Genomic DNA, 12,985 nt, shown 5'->3' on the forward strand with positions numbered 1-12,985 from the left:
TCTCATACTTAAGCACATCTCGATTTGGAGCTGCTGCGGTAACCCATGATTGCGGATAGCGAAGCCGCTAGGCAAATGATTGGGGGTTTATCGAAATCGATAGGTCAAACTCAAACGCTATCTAAGATGGCGTCTCTCGTAGACGCTGCGAGATGTTCGGACGTTAAGAATGTGTGCCGAATGAAGAAAGGCTGCCGCGAAGTGCTTCTGACGGTTACCCTAGTTTGTTTACTCCTTGGCATCAAAGCGGTAAAAAGAGAAAAAAAAACAAGAATAAAAAGAACTTCATCAGAATCCCCGAGTCAATCGTCGCACGTCGGGACTAAATGCTCATTGGAGGACGAGTCATTTCAAGTCGAGGAGCGGCTACGCTTTATCAAGAACAGTGATAGCGTCGGCAGGACAGCCATTGTGGCGAAGTTCAATACGCAAGGGTAACTTTTTATGATTTTATTTTTGCTTTGTCGATATCCTCACCATTATCATCGTGGGTGCCACTGGTACTGTATAAATCTCTATAGAACTCCTCATGAAGATAATGGAAGAGAGAATAGTCTAGAGGAATTTGAAATCCCACAAGTAACGCCGGAAGAAGTAAAGAAAGCCTTGGAAGCTATGCAAAGGGGGAAGGCCGCAGGGGAGGATCAGGTAACAGCAAATTTGTTGAAGGATGGTGGGCAGATTGTTCTAGAAAAACTGGCCACTCTGTATACGCAGTGCCTCATGACTTCGAGCGTACCAGAATCTTGGAAAAACGCTAACATAATCCCAATCCATAAGAAAGGGGACGCCAAAGACTTGAAAAATTATAAACTGATCAGCTTACTGTCCGTTGCCTACAAAGTATTTACTAAGGTAATTGCAAATAGAATCAGGAACACCTTAGACTTCCGTCAACCAAAGGACCAGGTAGGATTCCGTAAAGGCTACTCATCAATAGACCATATTCACACTATCAATCAGGTAATAGAGAAATGTGCGGAATATAACAAGCCCTTATATATTGCTTTCATTGATTACGAGAAAGCGTTTGATTCAGTCGAAACCTCAGCAGTCATGGAGGCTTTACGGAATCAGGGTGTAGACGAGCCATGTGTAAAAATACTGAAAAATATCTATAGCGGCTCCACAATCACCGCAGTCCTCCATAAAGAACGCTACAAAATTGCGATAAAGAAAGGCGTCAGGCAGGTAGATACGATCTCTCGAATGCCATTCACAGCGTACTTACAGGAGGTATTCAGAGACCAGGATTGGGAGGCATTGGGGATAAGAGTTATTGGAGAATACGTTAGTAACTTGCGATTCGCTGATGATATTGCCTTGCTTAGTAACACAGGGGACCAATTGTAATGCATGCTCACTGACCTGGAGACGCAAAGCCGAAGGGTGGGTCTAAAGATTAATCTGGAGAAAACTAAAGTAATGTTTAGCAGTCTCAGAAGAGAACAGCAGGTTTTGCAAGCGTCGAATAAAGAAGACGTTCTCCGGCTCCGCTTCCTGGTTTTCAACATATGATGCCGTGACCAGGATATCAGATCTACAGGTGAAGACCCCTCACGATGAAGAGAGCTACCTGAAGAGGACGACTGACTGACGCGATCAACGCGACGACGCTGCGACAGAATCGAAGAACGATCCACGTCATCACGAGGCCTACCATTGCCGACGTTACGACAGGGAAAGACTACGATGGAAGCGTGCTACCGTACGAGCGGCGGTCACCAGGATCATCAACGACATGACAACTCTTATGCAGACGGAACCAACGCCACATGGTGAGCTGACCGACCATCTTAAGCTATTGACGATAAAGGAAACTATGCTTACGGAGCTTGGTAACCAAGTAGAAGAGCGTGTTACCGACGATAACCTTGAGGATGAGCTTCAAAGCGTCGGAAAGTATCAAGAATCTACCGTCCTCGCGAAATCCCGCGCTGAACGCATTTTATCCGATCAGCAAACAATGACTACGCACGCATCGCACGGTGACTTTCATCAAGCACGCGCATACGTTGAGCTACCGAAGCTCGATGTGGCGAAGTTTCATGGTGACCCCATTAAATGGCAGGAATTTTGGGAGCAATTTCGGTGTACTGTTCATCATTGGAATGCATCCTGTAACCGCACAAAAACAAGGGTTACATGATGCATATTATTATATATTATATTATCATGTTGCATATTAAATTATGCAACATGATACATGTTGCATGATGCATTCCAATAACGACCACCAACTAGCCCGCTTATCCCTGTTAAGCACTGTTCATCAGAACCGATATTCAAAGACGTAGACAAATTGTAATATCTTTGGAGATACTTGATGGGTAGAGCGGGAGGTGTCATCAGCGGCCTGTCGACAACGAACTAAAGCTATAGCACAGCTATAGAACTACTCAAAAACATATTCGGTTAGAAGTCATTGATTGTTAACGGCCACATGCGTCGTCTTTTAAACCTACGTAAAGTTCGTTCCTGCGAAGATTTTGAAGGGCTTCAAAGCTTCCATGAAGAAGTGCAGACGCGCGTGAGATACCAACAACACCTTGGCGTCGAGGAAAAGGAATAACGACTGCTTCTGAAATCTGCTATATTACATCTACCGCAAGAAATGGTACCCCATTACACTCAGCGCCTCTTCTCTTCGACAAATACAGGCGTTACTAGTGACAGGCTAAATGAAATGTCTGTTCTTCTAGACTTCTTGAGCCTTGAAGTAAGAAGCCGGGAACAGACCATAATGATGACTACACAATCCAACGACAATCCAATGAGCATTTCCAAGGTGCTGCATCTATGTTAACTGTGAAAGTGACTTCAGGGAGTTGTATAATATGCGGGGACAAAGATCACTCGGTGGATGTATGCCCAACGGAACTAACATAGACGCGAAGAAAGAGAAACAAAGCAAATTAGGATGTTGTTTCCGCTGCGCTAGGCAATTTCACAAAGCTAAGGAATGACGAAACTGGAAGAGACTAAGCTGTGCGATACGCAAGGGGCGACATATCACCACGATGTGTGACCCAAAATGGAAGCAGAAGAATACAGAAACGCAGACAACTGTTTCCAGCTCGTCAACAGACCCGCTATAGTACACAGTTCTGCAGACCACCCAAGTTTGGGCTCTTGGCACTGGAAGCAAATGCTTTGTGAGAATGTTGATTGATGGTGGCAGTCAACACAGCTTCATCACGGAAGAATTATCTAGGAAGCTGAAAGTGGCTGTATTAGCCGAAGAGCAGCTCACCATCTCGGGATTTGGAAACGTTTGAGCACCGCGGAAATATTATCAGAGAGTACGAGTCACGCTGCATAGCCAGTACGACTCAAACTCACTTGAAGTAGCGGCTATAGAAGTTCCCGAAATATGCAATGATTTGTCAGCTTTAACAAATGTACTTGCAAAGTTGAAAAGCAAGAACTTGCGTTTGGCTGACGTCAACGCAGTTCAAATCTTGCCTGAGCCTGTAATAAGCCTCCTTATAGGTGCAGACTATTACTAGCAGCTCGTCAATGGAAGAATTCATCGACTGGATGACTTCTTGACCACCATCAAAACTATCATAGCACGGACATTTCATGGAGATACGAGAAGTCCACCTGAGTTCTACAAGCCGGAAACCGTAAGGAACTTCAATGTATGCCTAACGGAAGCCCATGTTTCCCAGCAACTGAGGTCTTTCTGGGAAGTAGAACATCTGGGACTGACTAACGAAGACAGACTTTCAAAAGATGACGAACACATCCTGAAGAACTTCGTGGAAACAACTGTTAGACAGAATGGTCGCCATCAAGTTGAACTACCATGGCGCAGCAATTGTTCCCAGCTTAAAAAGAACCGGGATGTCGTGGTAAAAGAGGCTGGAATCTTTGCAGGGAATGCTACATCGAGAACCAGAGTTTCAGAAGGAATATGGCACTGCCGTTAGGAGCTACTATAACAAAGACTTCGCTGAGAGGGTCACAATGGACAGTACGAGTGAACATAACACGTACTATATGCCTCACCGAGCAGTAGTGCGACGCGACAGAACTGCGACTAAAGTACGGGTGGTATTCGACGCCTCTTCTCATGCTTCGGACTCGCCTTCACTTAACGACGTATTGTGGACAGGGCCGAATTTGAACCGCAACATCCTCGACTTACTGCTGAAGTTTCGCAGCTTCAAGATTGGAATTTCCGCCGACATCGAAAAAGAGTTTTTTCAAATATCGCTGGCTCAGCAAGACGGAGATGCGTTTCGTTACTTCTGGTTTGAAGAAGGGTTTTCCAATATTGAAGAATTGCGCATGACAAGGGTTGCTTTTGGCACCTCCAGCAGTCCCTTTCTCCTTGCTGCAACTCCGCAACACCACTTCCAACTGGTAGCAGACGAATACCCTTCTACTGCCAAACTAATGAAAGATCATTTCTACGTAGACTTGGTTATCGCGGCACAAAACAAAAAAGAAGAGCAGCAAGTCTTTAGCGACTGTTTCAGTATCTTGAAAGAGGCAGGAATGCATCTAACAAAGTGGACGACAAGTGATGGACACTAACGAAACCTTTACAATAGTAGAGACTTAAAGGTACAGTTCGATGTAGAAAAAGAAAAAAAAGATTATTGGTCTCGTTTGGGATACCGACAAAAACATCTTAAAGCAATCACTAACGAAGATGCTTGTATCATTAAGCGAACAAAGGGTTACGAAGAGACAGATCTTAAGCGTCGCCTCACTCATGTGCGATGCCTTTGGATTGTTAGCTCCGTTCGTGCTGGTAGTCAAGTTAGTTATACAAAGATTGTGGTTAGAGAAATACACCTGGGATGCACCACGTCCTGCGTCTCTTCTGATAGAGTGGAGTGCGTGGACTAAAGGCCTCAAAACTGTTGATCAGTGTAGCACCGCTGAATGTGCAGTCATCACGGCGCACCAGTAATCCCGTGATCTGTTACGTCACGTTGACTTCTGTATATATGTTACTTGCGCAGCAACAATAAACTCGTTGTTCACCCAACTGCCGGCCTGGCGACATGGTGAAGCGGCAGGCAAATACACTTTCGTGAGATAAGTGAAGCTACGGGCGCCAGCGAAGGCACCATAGTAAACGCGGTAGCAACAAGAAAAAACGTTTGCTACAAATGTGGCGGTCAAATGCACCGCAGTGACACGTGATCTGCAACAGGAAAAACATGCCGGAAGTGCGGAAGGCTGAACCATTTCGCTCGAGCATGCGAGTCGTCCTACTTTCCGCGCAGTGCCAACCAACAAATGCGATGGGTTACGAACCGAAGACTACGAATTTTTTTTTTGCAAACGTTGACTATCGGTGCGATAACCACCGATCACTGGAGCGCAACGGTCTATATTGAGGGCCATCCCATCATGTGCAAGCTAGACACAGACGCCAATTGTTGTGTCATTTCAAGAAGCGACGATGCAAAGCTGCCAAAAAAGCCTCAACAAGCCTGCAATGTAAAGCTCACAACATTTTTTGGCACGACAGGAAATGACAGAAGCAAGGAACAAACGTTTTTTATTGTCGAACAAGACGTCCTTGCCACTTTGAGTGGCGCAGCAGCTGAAAGTCTCGGCTTCATATACCGTATGCAAAACATACAGCATGAAGTGTGCCCGCCAGCGCAGCCTTTTGCAGCCCTCTTCGAGGGACTCGGGCAGCTAAAAGATTTCGAGTACGACATGAAGCTCAAGCCAGAATCGGTGGGCGTCGTCTTTCCAGCAAGAAGAGTTCCTGTTGCTCTTCAGGACAAAGTCACGGCTGAGCTACTGCGTGTGGAAGCCCAAGGCGTCATAACAAAGGTAACCGAGTCTACGGAGTGGTCTAGCACATGGTTACAGTTGTTAAGGACAAGGTTAGAATTTGCCTGGACCCTACGGCGCTTAACAAAGTGCTGCTGCGCGAACATTACCCACTGCCAACCCCAGAAGACGCAGCCTCGCAACTGTCCGAAGCTAAGTATTTCTCAACACTCGACGCAGCGTCAGGATTTTGGCAAATTAAACTCTCTGAATCAAGGTCTAAACTATGTACGATGAGAACACCGTACGGGCGATATCGGTTTCTTCGAATGCCCTTCGGCATTGCGTCAGCTCCAGAAATCTTCCAAGCAGCTATGCATCGCTTGCTGGAAGGCTTACCGTGCGTAGCCGTGGTAATGGATCGCATACTACTTTGGGGCCGCACGAAGGAGGAGCATGACCAGCACCTGTCGCTTTTCTTGGCACGCTGTCTCGAAAACAACCTCAAGCTAAACCTCAAGAAATGCACCTTTTTGCAGCCCGAAGTCAGCTACCTAGGCCGCGTCCTTAGGACAGAAGGCCTCCGCCTGAACCCTGGTCGAGTGAACGACATACTGGAAATGAAAGAGCCATAAAAACAGTAAGGAACTCCAAGTCTTTCTAGGCATGATGAATTATGTGCAACGTTTCATTCCAAACATGTCCGTCGTGACTGCACCACTGAGAACATTGCTGCGCAAGGACATTGCCTGGGTTTGGACCGAAGCTCAGCAACGAAGTTATGAAATGTTGCATAAGAGCTTAGTTAACGCACCAATCCTTTCCTTTTTCGATGCAACTAAGCCGGTCACCCTTTCGGTCGACGCGAGCCAAATGGGAGTAAGTGCAGTGCTTATTCAAGAAGGCCGCCCTGTCGCTTTCTCGTCACGTTCACTAACCGAGGCCCAGCAACGCTACGCACAAATTGAGAAAGAAGCATTGGCAATTGTTCATGGCTGCGTCAAGTTTCATGATTACTACTTCGGCCAGGAAAGTGTAACTGTTGAAACTGTTCACCGCCCATTGGGGCCAATATTTAGCAAACCACTATATCACTGTCCACTTCGCCTGCAGCGCATGCGTTTGACTTTGCAGCGATATCCTATTAAGCTGACCTACGAGCCAGCGAAAGAGCTGTTTTTGGCTGACGCCTTATCTAGATTCCCTAGCAAGCAACTCTTGCAGAAAGAAACTGAGCAATTTCAAGTAAATGTGCTTGATTACATTTCAGCTTCACAACAGCGCCTGAGGCATCTTCTTGCGGCCACCAACGAAGATCCTGCTCTCGTCAAGCTTCGAGGTTACGCCGAAACAAGCTGGCCAGAAAGAAGCGAGGTAAGCGAAAATGTACGTCCGTGCTGGCCCTACAAAGAAGAGCTGCACGCGCAAGACGACCGTGTTTTTCGCAGCAACAAGGTAGTCATACCCTCTTCAAAAAAGCGAGAAATTATGCTGCTGCTTCACGCTGCGCACCCGGGAGCGGAAAAGATGAAGGAACGGGCAAGAGACGTCATGTACTGGCCAAATATGTCGCATGAGATAGAGCAGCTTTGCAAAAATTGCGCTGTCTGCCAGAAATACCAGCCGCCAAACGCGAAAATGCCTCTTTACTGCCACGACGTCCCAAAGCTGCCTTGGGAATTCGTTGGCATGGACCTGTTCTGCCATGACGGCCATGAATTTGCTGTAATTGTGGACTTTTATTTTTTCTTTTTTGATATCCGCGAACTCCGTCAGAGCACTGCTAGCGCTCTGACGTCTTAGTGCACAGAGCTGTTCTCCACACATGGCTTACCGCTTAAGCTTTGCAGTGAGAACGGACCACCATTCACCGGCCGGCTTTTCAATGATTTCCTGCAGAAGCTAGGCGTTGCCTATGTTACGTCAAGTCCGTATCATCCCCAATCTAATGGCATGACGGAAAGAGCAGTGCAAGAGGCCAAGAAGCTTCTAAAGAAATGTTCACATAACCGAGTTGACTTTCATATGGCGTTGCTCGAATGGCGCAACAGCCGCAGAGATGATATTGTCACAGACAAAGCCACAAGAGACTTCGGTCGACTCTATAGATCTCTTTATATATCGCTGTCCTGGCACCATCGTCGTTCTCTTCTTCTGGGAGCCACTCAAGATGCCTAGCATGTGGCACCGAATCGCACCGAGTGGCTGTCAGCTGTGTCGAGGCCGTGGCATCACCCCCGTCCCTAGAAGCATCGTCTCGATGCGCAACATTGATGCACTGGAGATTGCCACGGGGATACTGTTACGAGAGACGTAGATGATCAGATAGGTGGGGTACTTTGCCTTCTGCGGGAGTTGTATAACTTCAATCTAGAGACGTGAACGACATCGGACAGGTGTGGGCGTCGGGGACGGCGAGCGGTGCCTTCTCCTTCAGGAATCACTTCGTATGTGACGTTGCCGAGTCGTTGAACTATCCTATAAGGTCCAAAGTAGCGGCGCAAAAGTTTCTCCGACCGACCACGCTTGCGGATCTGTGTCCACACCCATGCTTAGTCACAGGGTTGATAAGTGACGTCGCGGTGACGAAGATTGTATCGGTCGGCGTCGTTGTGTTGTTGGTAGCGGATACGCATTCGTGCGAGCTGGCGTGCCTCTCCGGCGCATCGAGCGAATTTGGCAGCATCATTGACAACATTAGAACAGTAGGTGGGTAAGAGCATTGCGTCCAACGTGGTGACAGCTTCCCAGCCATGCACCAAGCGAAATGTGGTGAAGCCGGTAGTTTCTTGAACGGCAGTGTTATATTCAAACGTATCACATGGGAGAACATCGTCCCAGTTTTTGTGGTCGACGTCAACATACATGGAAATCATATCAGCGATCGTTTTGCTTAGCCTTTCTGTCAGCCCATTCGTCTGGGGATGGTAAGCAGTGGCTTTGCGGTGATCGGTACCACTGAGAAGCATGATATTGTCTGTGAGCTGCGCGGTAAATGCTGTGCCCCGGTCGGTTAACACTACGCTTGGAGCACCGTGGCGAAGTACGATACCCTGTACAAAGAAGGTCGCAATTTCATTAGTAGTGCCTCTTGGGAGAGCTCGGGTTTCAATGTAATGTGTAGGGTAGTCTGTGGCAACAGGAATCCAACGGTTACCAGCCCTCGACGTGGGGAATGGTCGAAGCAAATATATGCCAACCTGCTAAAAAGGGATGCACGGAGGATCCACGGGATGGAGAAGTCCAGTGGGACGCACGGGTGGTGTCTTGCGTGTGTGGCAGTCACGGCATGTCTTCCCGTATTGCTTTACGTCACGGCGAAGGTTACGCCAGAAGTACTTTTGGCGTATGCGTGAAAACGTACGTGCGAATCCCCAGTGGCCCGAAGATGGCTCGTCGTGAGAGACCCGCAGGATGTCGTCACGTAGTGAAGAAGGCATTACAAGGAGGCAGGCGGTTGCGGTCGAGTGAAAACCCAATTTGTAGAGAACGCCATCGCGGAGAAAAAACGAGGATAACTTGCGGATGAACATAGGAGGCGGCTCTGGTAGACGGTTCTCAAGGTAGTCGATGAGAGGCTGGAGTTCTGAATCATCGCGCTGTTGCTTGCTGCTGTCTGATACTGAGATAATGGACAGAAATGCGTTCTCTTCATCAAACTCGCATGGCGACGGTTGAAGTGGAGCACGTGACAGGCAGTCGGCATCAGTGTGTTTACGCCCGGACTTGAACACTATCGTCATATCGTATTCTTGCAAGCGAAGACTCCAGCGTGCAAGACGGCCAGATGGATCCTTCAGATTGGCGAGCCAGCACAATGAATGGTGATCAGTAACAAGTCGAAACGATCGGCCGTACAAATATGGTCAGAACTTAGCAATTGCCCACACAACGGCCAAGTCTTCCTTCTCCGTAGTGGAATAGTTACTTTCAGCTGGAGACAAAGTGCGGCTTGCATAGGCAATGTCGCGTTCGGCTCCATCTTGTCACTGTACGACGACGGCACCAAGGCGAACGTTGCTGGCATCCGTGTGCAACTTGGTGTCACTGTCTTCGTCAAAGTGTCCTAGAACAGGAGGTGTGCGCAGACGTTTCTGAATTTCACAGAAGGCCTGTTGTTGGTACTGCACCCAGTCAAACGGAAAATTATCCTTAGTCAGCCGCTGCAAGGGTTCGGCTATCCGTGAAAAGTTTGCCACAAAGAGTCGATAATATGCGCAAGGTCCTAGAAAACGGCGGAGTTTGTGTTTGTTCGAAGGTGTTGGAAAGGAAGGAACGACAATGGTTTTGTCGGCGTCTGGTCGAATGCCCTCGTAGCTGACGACATGGCCTAAAAATTTGAGTTCTTCATACCCGAAATAGCATTTTTCAGGATTTAAAGACAGGCCAGCAGTTGAAATTGCGTCAAGAACTGCTTGTAAGCGCTGGAGGTGGTGTGCAAGAGTTTCTGAAAAGACAACGATATCGTCTAAATAGACAAGGCATGACTGCCACTTGAGACCTGATAGAACCGTGTCCATCATGGGCTCAAAAGTAGCAGGCGCACAGCACAATCTGAAAGGAAGGACCTTGAATTCGTAATGTCCGTTAGGCGTAATAAATGCGGTTCTCTCATGGTCATGCTCATCAACCTCTATTTGCCAGTAGCCGCTGCGAAGGTCCATCGACGAGAAGTATCGAGCATGTCGAAGGCGGTCCAAAGAGTCATCGATGCGGGGTAGGGGATAAACGTCCTTTATCCCCGGGAAGGGGATAAACGTGGGCGACGAGCGCCAGGGTGATAGCCATGGAGTCCTATTCTTCGGTAGTAGCAGGCACGGTACAAGTGGCCCGCTTCGCCACAGTGGAAGCAGAGTGGCTGATAGTCAGGTGTCCGCCACACGTCTGACTTTCGCGTATTGATTCGGGGGCTCATGGACCCGTAAATATTTGTACGTGAAGCTTGGCCCTGGAGGTGGCACAGCAGTTCTTCAGAAGAAGGTGGGTTACGATGGTTCCCGGGTTGCGCAGGTAGCCTCACTGCTTGCGCATAAGTCAGTACGGAGGCGGCTTCAGGTGTGGTTTGCACGAATGGCTGTGCCACCTGGCGGACTTCTTCGCGTACGATATCGGTGAGGGATGTAACGGTCAGTTGAAATCGCACTCCCTGTAGTCGATCGAGCTCCTCACGCACGACACTACGTACAAGCTCTCGAGGCGCATCGGTGTCATAGGGCAACGAGAGAAAAGGTGCTGATCCCAGGCTGATTTTGCGATCGTAGACCAAGGAGCGTTGCTGAAGGGCTCGCTCCATTGTTGTCGCCTCACTGACGAACTCACCTGCTGTAGCTGGAGGCCTTCGCATCAGTCCAGCAAACAGCTGTTCTTTCACTGCACGCATCAGCAGGCGCACTTTCTTCGTTTCTGTCATGACAGGGTCAGCACGCTTGAAAAGCCGCGACAGGTCCTCTACGAACATGGCTATGCTTTCGTTCGGCCTTTGAACCCTATTCTGACCGGATTGCTCTGCTCGCTCTTTTCTTGGGGGCTGGTGTACGTATCGCGTATCTGCCGTTAAAATTCTTGCCAGGTGGTGATGGATGGCTCGTGGTTAGCGAACCATGTTCGGACAGAGTCCGCTAGGGTGAAGTACACGTTCCTTAACTTTTCCTGATTTTCCCAATAATTGACGTCAGCCACACGATCGAAGTCGTCCAGCCAGTCTTCCACGTCCTCAAAAGGCTCACCATGGATAGGCCGCGGCCAGCGTGGGGTGTGGAGAACCGGCGACGCAGGAGGCTGTCCCGTACCGTATGTCTCCTTTGTCTGGCTTGCGGTTGTGGTGGACATCCTCGCCAGATCTCGTGGGCCGTATTCCGGAGGCAGTCCTTGAAGCCGTCAGCTTTTGCGTAGGTTGTCCGCTTCCAGTTGCTGGGGTCAGAGTACATAGACGCGTACCCAGCACCTCCACCAGTTTGTCACAGACAAAGCCACAAGAGACTTCGGTCGACGCTATAGATCTCTTTATGTATCGCTGTCCTGGTACCTTTGTCGTTCATTTCTTCTGGGAGCCTCCCACCATGCCTAGCATGTGGCACCGAATCGCACCGAGTGGCTGTCAGCTGTGTCGGGGCCATGGCAATATTCTAAAGTCACCTGTGCAGAGACTCATGGGACGGCAAACCAGGACCTTGCTGCCTGGACCCACCAGCCACCTAGTACCAGAGGCAGTATCAAGCACAGCCTTTCCCAGCCGGTCCAGCATATCCGTCAACGCCAGGTCTATTATAACCACAGAACGAGGCACCTACCACCCCTCTCTCCAGGTCAGCCAGTCACTATATACGACACCCTCCAGCGAACCTGGTCGCCTGCTATTCTTTTGAGGCAAGCCAACACGCCCTGTTCAGTGATACTGAGAACGGAAGATGGTCGAGAAGTCAGACGCACAAGACAACACCTGAGGGCCTTTCCGATCCATCGCCAAGATAGTCCAGCAAAGGCTCCGGAGAAGGTTCCAAAGAAGACCACTCGTCCCATGAGCTACGCAGCAGCACGAGGACTCGCCACAAGCCCTGTCGATACCCGCAACCTGAAAAGGATAATTAAGTTGTCTCCCAGTAAAGGGGAGATGTAGCACGGCTGAATCTGCAGTAGTCACGGCGCACCAGTATTCCCGTGATCTGTTAAGGTCACGTTGGCTTCTGTATATATGTTACTTGCGCAGCAACAATAAACTCGTTGTTCGCCCAACTGCCGGCCTGGCTACAATCAGCTAGAAGTCACGAGATATTTTGGTCAAACCCTCCTGGGCAAGAACGTGCAGGTTACAATGCACGCCTTTAGTGGCGCTAGCCCAGTTGCGTACGGCGCCGTGCTTTATCTTCAGTTACGAGACTTCAAGGGAGCCACAGCAGTTCAGCCAATACGAGCCAAGCCGAGAGTCGCACCTATACAAACGATAACTGTGCCACGATTAGAACTGATGGGAGCCCTAGTCGAAGCTCGACTAGCTGCAAAAGTGAAACGTGCCATAAATCGAGAGGGCATTGAAACAGTTATGTGGACAGATTCTATGATCTTAATTCATTGGCTACGCGGTTCAGCGAAACGTTGGGAACAGTTCGTAGCAAACCGAGTTACAGAGGTACTCTCCCTAGATGATTTGAACATGTGGAGAGATTGTTCGAGTGATCAAAATCCAGCCGATTTACTGTCAAGAGGATCCACTGTTGAGCAACTCTTACAAAGTTCAATT

At 48.8% G+C, this 12,985-nt stretch overlaps 1 pseudogene; it reads right to left on the bottom strand.

Annotated features, from left to right (window-relative positions):
- Positions 1–9,491, bottom strand: part of LOC135911427 (uncharacterized) — an 18,472-nt pseudogene extending 8,981 nt beyond the window's left edge.
- Positions 9,492–12,985: the final 3,494 nt, after the last annotated feature.

Source organism: Dermacentor albipictus, chromosome 4 (assembly GCF_038994185.2).
Source record: "Dermacentor albipictus isolate Rhodes 1998 colony chromosome 4, USDA_Dalb.pri_finalv2, whole genome shotgun sequence".
Classification (NCBI taxonomy): domain Eukaryota; kingdom Metazoa; phylum Arthropoda; class Arachnida; order Ixodida; family Ixodidae; genus Dermacentor; species Dermacentor albipictus.